Source organism: Myotis yumanensis, unplaced genomic scaffold (assembly GCF_028538775.1).
Source record: "Myotis yumanensis isolate MYYU_CA2020_CCGP unplaced genomic scaffold, mMyoYum1.0.hap1 SCAF_10, whole genome shotgun sequence".
NCBI lineage: Eukaryota > Metazoa > Chordata > Mammalia > Chiroptera > Vespertilionidae > Myotis > Myotis yumanensis.
In genome coordinates, this window is record NW_027223761.1 from 62,154,258 (window position 1) to 62,165,731 (window position 11,474).

Here is an 11,474-nt window from a genome sequence, read left to right on the forward strand (position 1 = left end):
GTCTAACAAAGGGAACATACTGTTCTGATTCCAAGGTAAATATGATAGTAATTGCTGGGAATTCCCTAGTGTGTTGACAACTTTATATCTTGCAAATAAAACACAGCTAGATCAGCCTTGAACAAGTGCAAATGAGAAAATCTACAAATAAAAAAGTTTAAATATAGACAGACCTGTTCTCAATGAAGTTTGCCTTATAGCCAAAACCGGTTTGGCTCAGTGGATAGAGCGTCAGCCTGCGGACTGAGAGGTCCCGGGTTCGATTCCGGTCAAGGGCATGTACCTGGGTTGCGGGCACATTCCCAGTGGGGGGTGTGCAGGAGGCAGCTGGTCGATGTTTCTCTCTCATCGATGTTTCTAACTCTCTCTATCTCTCTCCCTTCCTCTCTGTGAAAAATCAATAAAATATATTTAAAAAAAAAAAAAGTTTGCCTTATAAATGGTGGCTTGCTTTTTGTTTTTATCCTGACAGTACCTTAATAACATATAATTTAGGTAACATATAATTTAGATAGTCAAGAGAGTACACCTCTTCAGTGGACAGCTCATGAATTTTAACAACTGTATGTACTTGGGTGATCATCAACCAGACCAAGATCAAGAACATTTTCCATCACCTGAGAAAACTCCTTTATGCCTCTTTCCAGTCAATACCTATCAGATCACCATCTCCCTCTACCTCAACCACTATTCTGATTTCTATCACCATAGATGTGTTTTCGGTTCTTGAAGTTCATCTGACTAGAATCATACTGTGTGCTCATAGAGACTTCCTTCGCCAACATATTTTTAGTTTCATCCACATTGTAGCGTGCAGCAGTAGTTGGTTCTTTGTATTGACATGTAGTATTCCACTGGATGAATATGCCATAATTTATTTACCCATTCTCCTGCTGATGGACATTTGGATTACCTGGTTTGATCCCTTGTGAAAAGAGAAGCTATAAACATTTCAGTTTGAGTCTTTTTGTGAATCTATAGATCCATTTCTATTGTGTAAATACTTGGACATATAATTGCCATTGAATAGCTATATATTTATTTTTATTAGAAACTGCCAAAAACTTTTACGAAATGTTTGCACCATTTTATACTCCTACCAGCAATATATAAGAATTTTAGTTTCTGAACATTCTTCCTAAGACCTAGAATTGTCAACTTTTTAAATGTGAGCTCTACCCCAGGTGGTTTGGCTCAGTAGAAAGAGTGTCGGCCTGCAGACTGAAGGGTCCCGGGTTTGATTCTGATCAAGGGCATGTACCTCAGTTGCAGGCTCCAACCCTGGTTGGAGCATGTGTGAAGGCAACCAATTGATGTGTCTCTCTCACATTGATGTTTCTGTCTGTCTCTCTCTCTCCCACTCTCTCTAAAAATCAATGGAAAACTATCCTCAGGTAAGGATTAACAAAAATAAATAACTAAAAGAACAAATGTGAGCTCTTCTTTTGAGTATGTAGTGATATCTCATGTTTTTAATTTTTATTTCCCTCGTGTTTAATAATATTTCACATATTTTGTATGCTCTTTGATTATTTATATATCATCTTTTGTGAAAAGAGCATTCAAATCTTCTGTCCATTTTTAAACTGAATTGATTGACTACTTTATTATTGATTTGAGTGCTTTATATATTCTGGATATGAGTCCCTGATATGTGCATTGTGAATATTTTCTCCAACTTGGTGACTTGACTTTGCCTTTATTAAGTTTCTTTTAATGAGTAGAATATCTTAATTCTGAATTCTACTAGTAATTTAACAATTTTTTCTTTTATGTATTGCTCAAGGCTAAGACCAGCAGGTCATAATAAATGGGAAAAGTCCTCAAAAGGCTGATGGACTTTGATATTCAGCAGGGCTGAAAATCTGCATATTATTACCTGCTGCTGGCTGAACAGCTGAAGGCAATTCCCCTAAGCTGATAATCCTTTATTGTTTACCAAACCTTACCTTTGATATGTGTGCTTGCTTTGCTAAAGGGCAAAATCCTATCTAATAAAAGACAAAAAGGGTAATTAACTGTACCTCCGCTACACTTCCCATCGGCTAATCAGGGTGATATGCAAATTAACTGCCAACAAAGATGGTGGCCGGCAGCCATGCAGCTGAAGTGAACATGAGGCTTGCTTGCTCCAGTGATGGAGGAAGCCAAGGTTCCCCGCCTGCCGAGGCCTGGCTCTGAGCCCGAAAGCAACAATGTTTCAATTATAGAAGCTAAACAAACCCCAGATACCTGCTTTCAGCCAGCCGTGTGTTGGGGTCCAACCCCAGCGGGTCCAGGGATCCCCAAAGGTGTGGACGGAGTCGGTGAAGAAGGAATGACAGGAAGACAGCCTTCAGTTGATCAGCAGCCTAGTCAGGACCTCTAGCCAGGATCTCCAGCCAAAGTTCTGGTCGGAGCTCTGGTTAGGAACTGATGAGGTTCTGATGTTTATTGTCTTGTTACATCCATATTTATACCAGCCGATTTTAATCCTGTCAATTTCTATTACAAAGGTTAGGGCGTTTCTTATCTCCATTCCAGGGAGTAAAGATTATGTAGCTTAACTACCTGCCTGGCACTTAATTAAGGGGTTGTATCCCCTCCCTAACCTCAGGGAAAGATCCCCACCTGGGGAAACAACCTTTCTCGGAGAGGTGACCTTGGTTAAAACACATGGCGCTAAAGAGAGCAAACATATTAAGAACAATATGCTATATATGCCAGGTCCCTTGAAACATATGCTGTGCAGATGTTTCTTTCCTGCAGCGACTGTGTCAAGCAGCAAGGATGGACCGGCTCCCAGCAGCCGTGGCCTCAGAGCTGGGAGCACCAGTGAAGGCAACAGAGTTTCAATTATAGAAGGTAAATAAATCTCAGAATAAAAAAAAAGAAGAAAAGGAGAGGCTGGGAGCTTCAGTCGCCAGCTAGCCTGAAAACGGTCCTCAGCCCCTCACCCAGACTGGCCAGGCACCCCAGTGGGGACCCCCACCCTAAAGGGGGTGTGGCCAGCCTGAAAACAGCCATCAGCCCCTCATCCAGGCTGGCCAGTCACCCCAGTGGGGACCCCCACCCTGAAGGGGGTGTGACCAGCTGCAAACAGCCATCAGCCCCTCACCCAGGCTGGCCAGACACCCAGTTGGAACCCCCACCCTGATCTGGAACACCCTTCAGGGCAAATCAGCTGGCCCCCACCCGTGCACCAGGCCTCTATCCTATATAGTAAAAGGATAATATGCAAACTGACCCTAACAGCAGAAAGACTGGGAATGACTAGTCACTATGACACACACTAACCACCAGGGGGGCAGACACTCAATGCAGGAGCTGCCCTCTGGTGGTCAGTGCGCTCCCACATGGGGGAGCTCTGCTCAGCCACAAGCCAGGCTGATGGCTGCCAGTACAGCAGTGGTGGTGGGAGCCTCTCCTGCCTCCTTAGCAGTGCTAAGGATGTCCGACTGCAGCTTAGGTCTGCTCCCCGCTGGCAAGTGGACATCCCCCGAGGGCTGCCGGGCTGCCAGAGGGATGTCTGATTGCCATCTTAGGCCCAATCCCCCAGGGAGCAGGCCTAAGCCAGCAGGTGGTCATCCCCTGAGGGGTCCCAGACTGCGAGAAGGCACAGGCCGGGCTGAGGGACCCCCTCCCCCCGAGTGCACAAATTTTTGTGCATTGGGCCTCTAGTGTGTAAATAAAAAGCCATGGGTCTGGACATTTGGAGAACCACTCCACTAGAGAGTAGGTATCCATCTGGCTCTCCCAATGCCCTCTAAATTAATTGTCTAGTGCAGTGGTCCGCAAACTGGGGCTCGTGAGCCACATGCGGTTCTTTGGCCCTTTGAGTGTGGCTCTTCCTAAGCCTTAGGAGTACCCTAATTAAGTTAATAACAATGTACCTACCTATATACTTTAAGTTTAAAAAATTTGGCTCTCAAAAGAAATTTCAATCGTTGTACTGTTGATATTTGGCTCTGTTGACTAATGAGATTGCCGACCACTGGACTCTAGTGTATCCATTTATGCGTCAGCCCCTTCTCCAGATTCCTGAACCTTTGCTGCAAAAGACTGCGGCAATGTATACTGCATCTTATATGCTATTTAAGAAATCATTACCTACTCCAGTATCATAAATCTTTTCTTCTACATTTTCTTTTAGAAGCTTTGTGGTATTAGCTTTTACACTTAAGACTATGGTTTATCTCAAATTAATTTTGCATAGGGTGTGAATTGAGATCAAGTTTCATTTTTTTCCCTCTAAATATTATATTCCACCATAATACATTGAAAAGTCCCAATTCCCCATTGAATTGCTTTAGTGTTTTTGTCAAAAATCAGTTGGCTCAGTTGGTTGAGCATCATCCCATGCACTGAAGAGCTGCCAATTTGATTCATGGTCAGGGCACATGCCCAGGTTTGGGGTTCAATTCCCAGGCAGGGTACATATAAAAGACAAATGATCAACTGATTGCTATTTATATTTTTTAATATTTTTTTATTGATTTTATAAAGGAAGGGAAAGGGGGAGAGAGATAGAAACATCAATGATGAGATAGAATCATTGATTGGCTGGCTCCTGCAAGCCCCCTACTGGGAATCGAGCCCACAACCCAGGCATGTGCCCTTGACTGGAATCAAAACCCGGGACCCTTCAGTCTGCAGACTGATGCTCTATCCACTGGCAGCTAGGGCCTGATTGCTATTTATCTCTCACATCAATGTTTCTCTCTCCTTCTCCCTTCCTCTCTCTCTAAAAATCAATAAGAACATATTTTTAAAAAATCAATTGAACTTATTTCTGGAAGTTCCTTTTTGGACTCAATACTGTTTTCGGAATCTATTTGTCTATCCTTATGCCAATACTGTAAATAAAATAAAATAAAATAAAATACTAGGAATAAATTTAACCAAGGATGTAAAAAACCTATACTCACAAAATTATAAGACACTGAAAAAAGAAATTGAAGAAGATACAAATAAGTGGAAGCATATATTGTACTCATGGATGGAAAGAATTAACATAATTAAATTGTCCATACTATCCAAAGCAATTTATAGATTCAATGCAATTTCTATCAAAATACCAATGGCGGCCTGGCTAGCATGGCTCAGTGGTTGAGTGTTGACCTATGAATCAGGAGGTCACAGTTCGAGTCCCCGTCAGGGCATATGCTCAGATTGCAGGCCCAATCCCCAGTGAGGGCATGCAGGAGGTAGCTGATCAGTGATTCTCTCTCATCATTAATGTTGCTATCTATCCCTCTCCATTCCTCTCTGAAATCAATAAAAAATACATATTTAAAAAAATAAAATAAAAGTATATACCAATGGTGTATTTCATAGAACTAAAACAAATATTTCAAAAATGTATACGGAAAGCACAAAATACCATGCATAGCAACAATGATCTTAAGACAGAAGAACAAAAATGATGGAGAAATCACATGCTACCTGATATCAAACTATATTACAAGGCCATAGTATTCAAAACAGCATGATATTATTAAAAATAAAAAACAGCCCTGGCCGGTTTGGCTCACTGGATAGAGCGTCGGCCTGGTGACTGAAGGGTCCCAGGTTCGATTCCGGTCAAGGGCATATACCTTGGTTGCGGGCACATCCCCAGTAGAGGGTGTGCAGGAGGCAGCTGATCGATGCTTCTCTCTCATCGATGTTTCTAACTCTCTATCCCTCTCCCTTCCTCTCTGTAAAAAATCAATAAAATATATTTTTTTAAATAAAATAAATAAAAATAAAAAACAGACATATAGCCAATGGAACATAATGAAGAGCCCAGAAATAAACCCACGCCTTTAAGGTCAATTAATATTTGTCAAAGGAGGCAAAAACATACAATGGGATAAAGATAATCTATTCAATAAATGGTATTGTAAAAGAATGAAACTAGACCACCTTCTTACACCATACACAAGAATAAACTAATAATGCATTAAAGACTTACATGTTAGACTTGAAACCATAAAAACCCTAGAATAAAACATAGGCAGTAAAATCTCAGACATTTGTCATAGCAATATTTTTTTTGACATATCACCTTAGGCAAGGGAAACAAAAGAAAAAATAAACAAATGGGACTACATCAAACTAAAAAGTTTTTGCACAGCAAAAGAAAACATTGACAAAATGAAAAGACAACCCACTGAATGGGAGAACATATTTACTGATAAATCTGGTAAGGGGTTAATATACAAAATGTATAAAAAATTTATAAAACTCAACACCAAAAATAAACAAACAATCCAATTAAAAATGGGCAAAGGACCTGAACAGACACTTCTCCAAGGAGGACATACAGATGGCCAATAGGCACATGAAAAGATGCTCAACAACATTAATCATCAGAGAGATGCAAAGTTAAACCACAATGAGGTTTCCCCTCACACCTGTCAGGATTATTATCATCAATAAATCAACAAACAAGTGTTGTCGAGGATGTAGAGAAACTGGAACTCTCATGCACTGTGGGTGGGAATGCAGACTGGTGCAGCCACTATGGAAACCCGTATGGAGTAACCTCAAAAAATTAAAAATGGAACTGCCCAATAACCCAACTATTTCACTCCTGGGAATATATCAGAAGAAACCCGAAACACTAATTCTAAAGAATATATGCACCCCTGTGTTCACTGCAGTGTTATTTACAATAGTAATGATTTGGAAACAGCCTGAGTATCCATCAGTAGATAGGTGGATTAAATAGCTGTGGTGCATTTACACAATGAAATACTACTTGGCATTGTCTAATGCACTGAGGGGTCACCAGTTTGATTTCTGGTCAGGGCACATGCCCAGTTTGCAGGCTTGATCCCTAGTTGTGGTGTATATGGAAGGCAGCTGATTGATGTTTCTCTCTCACATCGATATTTCTCTCTCTCTCTCTCTTCATCTCTCTAAAATCAACAAAAACTTAAAAAAAGAAAAAAAGGAAATCTTACCTTTCATGAAGGCATGAATAGACCTGGAGAGCATTTTGCTAAGTGAAATAAGCCAGTCAGAGAAAGACAAGTACCATATGATTTCACTCCTGTGTGGAATCTAATGAATAAAATGAACTAAGAAATAGTGACAGACTCATAGAGAGCAGGCTGACAACTTATGGACAATAGTGGGGTGATTGCTGGGGGAAGTGGGTAAAGAGAGGTGGAGGAGGGTATAGAGCAGCGGTTCTCAACCTGTGGGTCGTGACCCCTTTGGGGGTCGAATGACCCTTTCACAGAGGTCGCCTAAGACCATCGGAAAACATATATATAATTACATATTGTTTTTGTGATTAATCACTATGCTTTAATTATGTTCAATTTGTAACAATGAAAATACATCCTGCTATCAGATATTTACATTACGATTCATAACAGTAGCAAAATTACAGTTACGAAGTAGCAACGAAAATAATTTCACGGTTGGGTCACCACAACATGAGGAACTGTATTAAAGGTTACTAATGTTGTGGCCCCACCCCATAACAAAGAAACAGAATTTCCAGAGGATGAGGCCCAAAATTCAGGATTTTAAAAAGATTCCCAGGTGATTCTAATGTGCAGCCAAGGTTGAGAACCACTGGTCTAAGAGGGATAAATGGTGATGGACTGAGACGTGGGGCAAGGAACACACAGTACAGTGGACAGAGGGTGTGGTGTAGAATCGTGCACCTGAAACCTGTACAATTTTGTTAACCAGTGTCACCCCAATAAATTCAATAAAAAAGGGGAAAATAACTAAAAGAACTTACGAGAGAGAGAGAGAGAGAGAGAGAGAGAGAGAGAGAGAGATCCACAGAGTGGTTTACATATAGGAGGACTCCAGTGATGACCCGTTTTCCCACTCTCAAAGCTCTCCAGCCTTCCATTGCTCACTCCGTGCCTGTGTAGGCATGAGTTCATTCCTAAGACCAGAAGCTTTAAAAGCTGAAGTCATTAATTCCAGATGTCGACGTCCCTCCTTCTACCAGTTCCCCACTGATAAGGTATAGAAAGAGAGAGAGAAATACCAGGAATACTTCTCACCAAGCAGACTCCCTGGTGTCTGAAGGGTGAAGGATCAGGGCCCCTCTCCCAGGGGCACGTAGGGCACAGAATTTAAGGAGGCGCTCACTCCCGGGCTGTGCACCCTAGGTCTGGCCCTGGGCACGTGCAAAATTGCATTGAATAGGCCTCTCTGCATTGGGAGCACTGGAAACAAGAGAGTTCTTGTGGAATTGATATTGCAACCTCTGGATTAAATGGGTCCAAAATTGTCTCCAGATAGAAAGATCTGCTCTCTCTACAAAACTGGGTGTGGTGCTTGGTTTGGCAATTCGGGGGTTTCCTGGTAGACGGTGCTTGCGGTGTTTGAGGGCAGCAGTGAGAGAGTTCGAGGCAGGCCTGCAGCGGCAGCAGGGCGACTCTGGGACCAGGTGATCTGGCTTTGAACCCCTCTCCCCCTCCTCCACGTGTGACTGCAGCAGACACTGTTGGTACTGGCCCAGATCCCCCTGGCCGCCCTGTACACTCAAATCTCAGATGGTTCAGAGCTGCTAACAGATTGCACCCGGGACCCACGCTGGAGAATTGCCCTTGGTGGACGTGAGGCCGAGGCCACTTCCACAGCTGTTGCCATTGCAATGCCCCGCTCTTCCTCCCCGGGATCAGGCTAAGACTGGACTCTTCCTTGTGCAGCTCGTTCCCCCTGCTGTGCATTGCTGCCCCCCCCTCCCCCCAGCTACAGGCTTTGCGGCTGAGCCAGCAGTACACGCTCCATAGATGACGCGTCTCTGAATCCCTGCGCTAGCGTCTGCTCCTGGAGAGGCTAATACAGTGGCGCCGGGAGCAAGTGACCCATTGGGCAACGGTCTGCGCTTCAGCTGCAACATGGGGGCAGTAATAGTGCAGGCCTCTGAAGAGTGTTGTGAGAATTAAATGAGTTGATACCTGTGAGGTACTTGGAAAGTGTCTGAGACACAGAGTCAGTAAGTTTAGTTCTTAATGTGAGAGGTTGGTACCATCTTCTGTGGCTGGTGTGGCTCAGTGGTAGAGCATTGGCCCGTGGACCAAAGGGTTTCGGGTTCAATTCTGGTCAAGAACGCATACTTGGGTTGCAGGTTCATTCCTGATCCTGGTCCAGGTTCATGGGGGAGGCAACCAATCGGTGTGTCTCTCACATAGATTTCTCTCTCTCTATCTCTCTCCTTCTTTCCCTCCATCACTTCCACTCGCTCTAAAAAATCAATGGAAAAATTATCCTCAGGTGAGGATTTTTTTTAAAAAATGAGCACACAGATTTTTAAGAAAACAAAATGGAACATTTAAAAACTGAAAAATAATCCGTGAAATTGAAACCTAAATGAAATTGAAACCTTAATGAAGTAATTAAACTACTAATAAAGATATAATTGGTGAATTTGATAGACAACCTATAGAAACTACTGGGTTGCAGCAAAGAGAGATGAAGAAATTAAAAAATGAAAATGTTGGTGGACATGGAGGACAGGTCTTATATTTGCCTAATTCAAGATCCAGAAGAGATAATAAAGAGACGGGAAAATCCGATATAAAGAGGCTGAGACTTTCTCAGAAATTACTAAGCCTCAGGCAACTGCTTCATTATGCCACAAGCGACCGGCAGTGAATATTCAAGAACAGATTATCTCTTAGACTCATTTGAAAAGTCATTTGCAACTACCAATAAGAACTCTGATTTCTCTAGAAGTATATTATGAAAATGAGAATAAATGTCAGATTTGGTGCTGATAAAATGAGTTTACAGAGAACATTTTTACATATTTTATTCAATTGTGTTCTCGTATCAGGTACTATGAAAAAAACCTTATAATAAATAAGAGATATTCCTCTGGATGCCTGGCAAATATATTGGGAAAAAAGATTTTTATGTGTTTTGACGGTAATATTAATTTACCTTCTAAATTAATAAAGATCAGGAAATAAACAAACCAAATTCTTACTATTTCATTTTATATAATTTCCTTTTATTTTAGTCTGCAGGTCATTTTAGAAAAATAATAATTTAATCTAATTTGTGGCAAAAGGAATTGTTAAAGAAAAAAAAATTCTGGCTCATGCACTGGACTTTTCCAAAATGGTCTGTAGAATTTTATACAACAATTGAATAGATCTACCTGACTTTATGCTATCCTATTTTTATACTTGAGAATCCAAGTATAAAAGAACAGGAATTTGGAAAGGGAAAAGTCAACATATTTGTTTTTTGGAGATACCGAGAAACATTTTCTCTTAAAATTTAAGCATTCATTTCTATAAATTAAAAGGACAGCATATTGACTCAGAAACTGTGATTCCTTGAGGTGCCCGGTTTTGTGAGGAAGGGAGTTTTGAAAATTACCCTCAGCTGCTAAGGTTAGGAACGCTTCAGCTTTGTGCAATCATTCCTGTTCTGATGTGTGGGGGGAAAAATTTGAATGTGGCTAAGTAGGTATTTACTACAATGACATAATCAAAATCAAAACATTCCAAGTAGTAAGCCAAAAAAGGAGTAAGACATACTAGTTATGAGAGTTTCACCTCATGCTGTTAAATGCATCCACAATGACAATTCTTAGGATAGCCTCAAATCTTAGGATACCAGCTGAAAATTCTTAGGATATCAGCTGCAAATCCTACAGGTATTTTTGTCGATTTAAGAATTGTAATTCTTTTGTGTTGGTGGCTTTATTATTATAAAATGAAACATTTTTTTAGGTGCCCTGTTTGAGATGGCTACAAAGAAGAAGCAAAGAAAAACGGAAGACAAAAACCGTGAATTTAAAGTTGAATGTACCTACTTATATAGTTTAAGTTTAAAAAATTTGGCTCTCAAAAGAAATTTCAATCATTGTACTGTTGATATTTGGCTCTGTTGACTAATGAGTTTGCGGACCACTAGGTTAGAGGATTAGGAAAAAACTGAAACTACAGATGTGTAGGTGTCAGAAACATTCATTCACTGAACAAATACTCAAAATGGATGTACTCCTTGCTGATCTTGTGCAAGATCCTGCAGAAACAATGAAGAAGGATATTCCCGACTAGTGGGACCGAAGCCGACTGCTGCCTGCTGGTGAGGGCCTTATCAGTATTTCTTCCCAGCTCCCAGTAATGTCAAGTTGGTGACTTGAAATGGTCTATGATAAGAGTATTTACACCACAGAAATTCGATTAATACTACAAAATAGAATTTTTTACCCAAGAGCAAGTGTTAAACATGTACCAGCACAATACTGCACCCCACTTTTGAGCTGACAATCCAGTACAATTGGGAAGCTTTAAATGTGTCTGCTCCGGCTCTGGTCATACCCATGTAGGTATGAAAAGGTGAGTTCTAGAAGATGGCGGCATAGTTAAACACCGGAGACTGCCACCGTGGACAACCACTTCAAAAATACAACTAAAAGTCGGAGCGGACATCAACCAGAACCACGGGAAGGCTGGCTGAGGAGAGTCTCTTCAACTAGAAGCAAAAACAACAGCATTCCGACGCTCAGCGGAGGC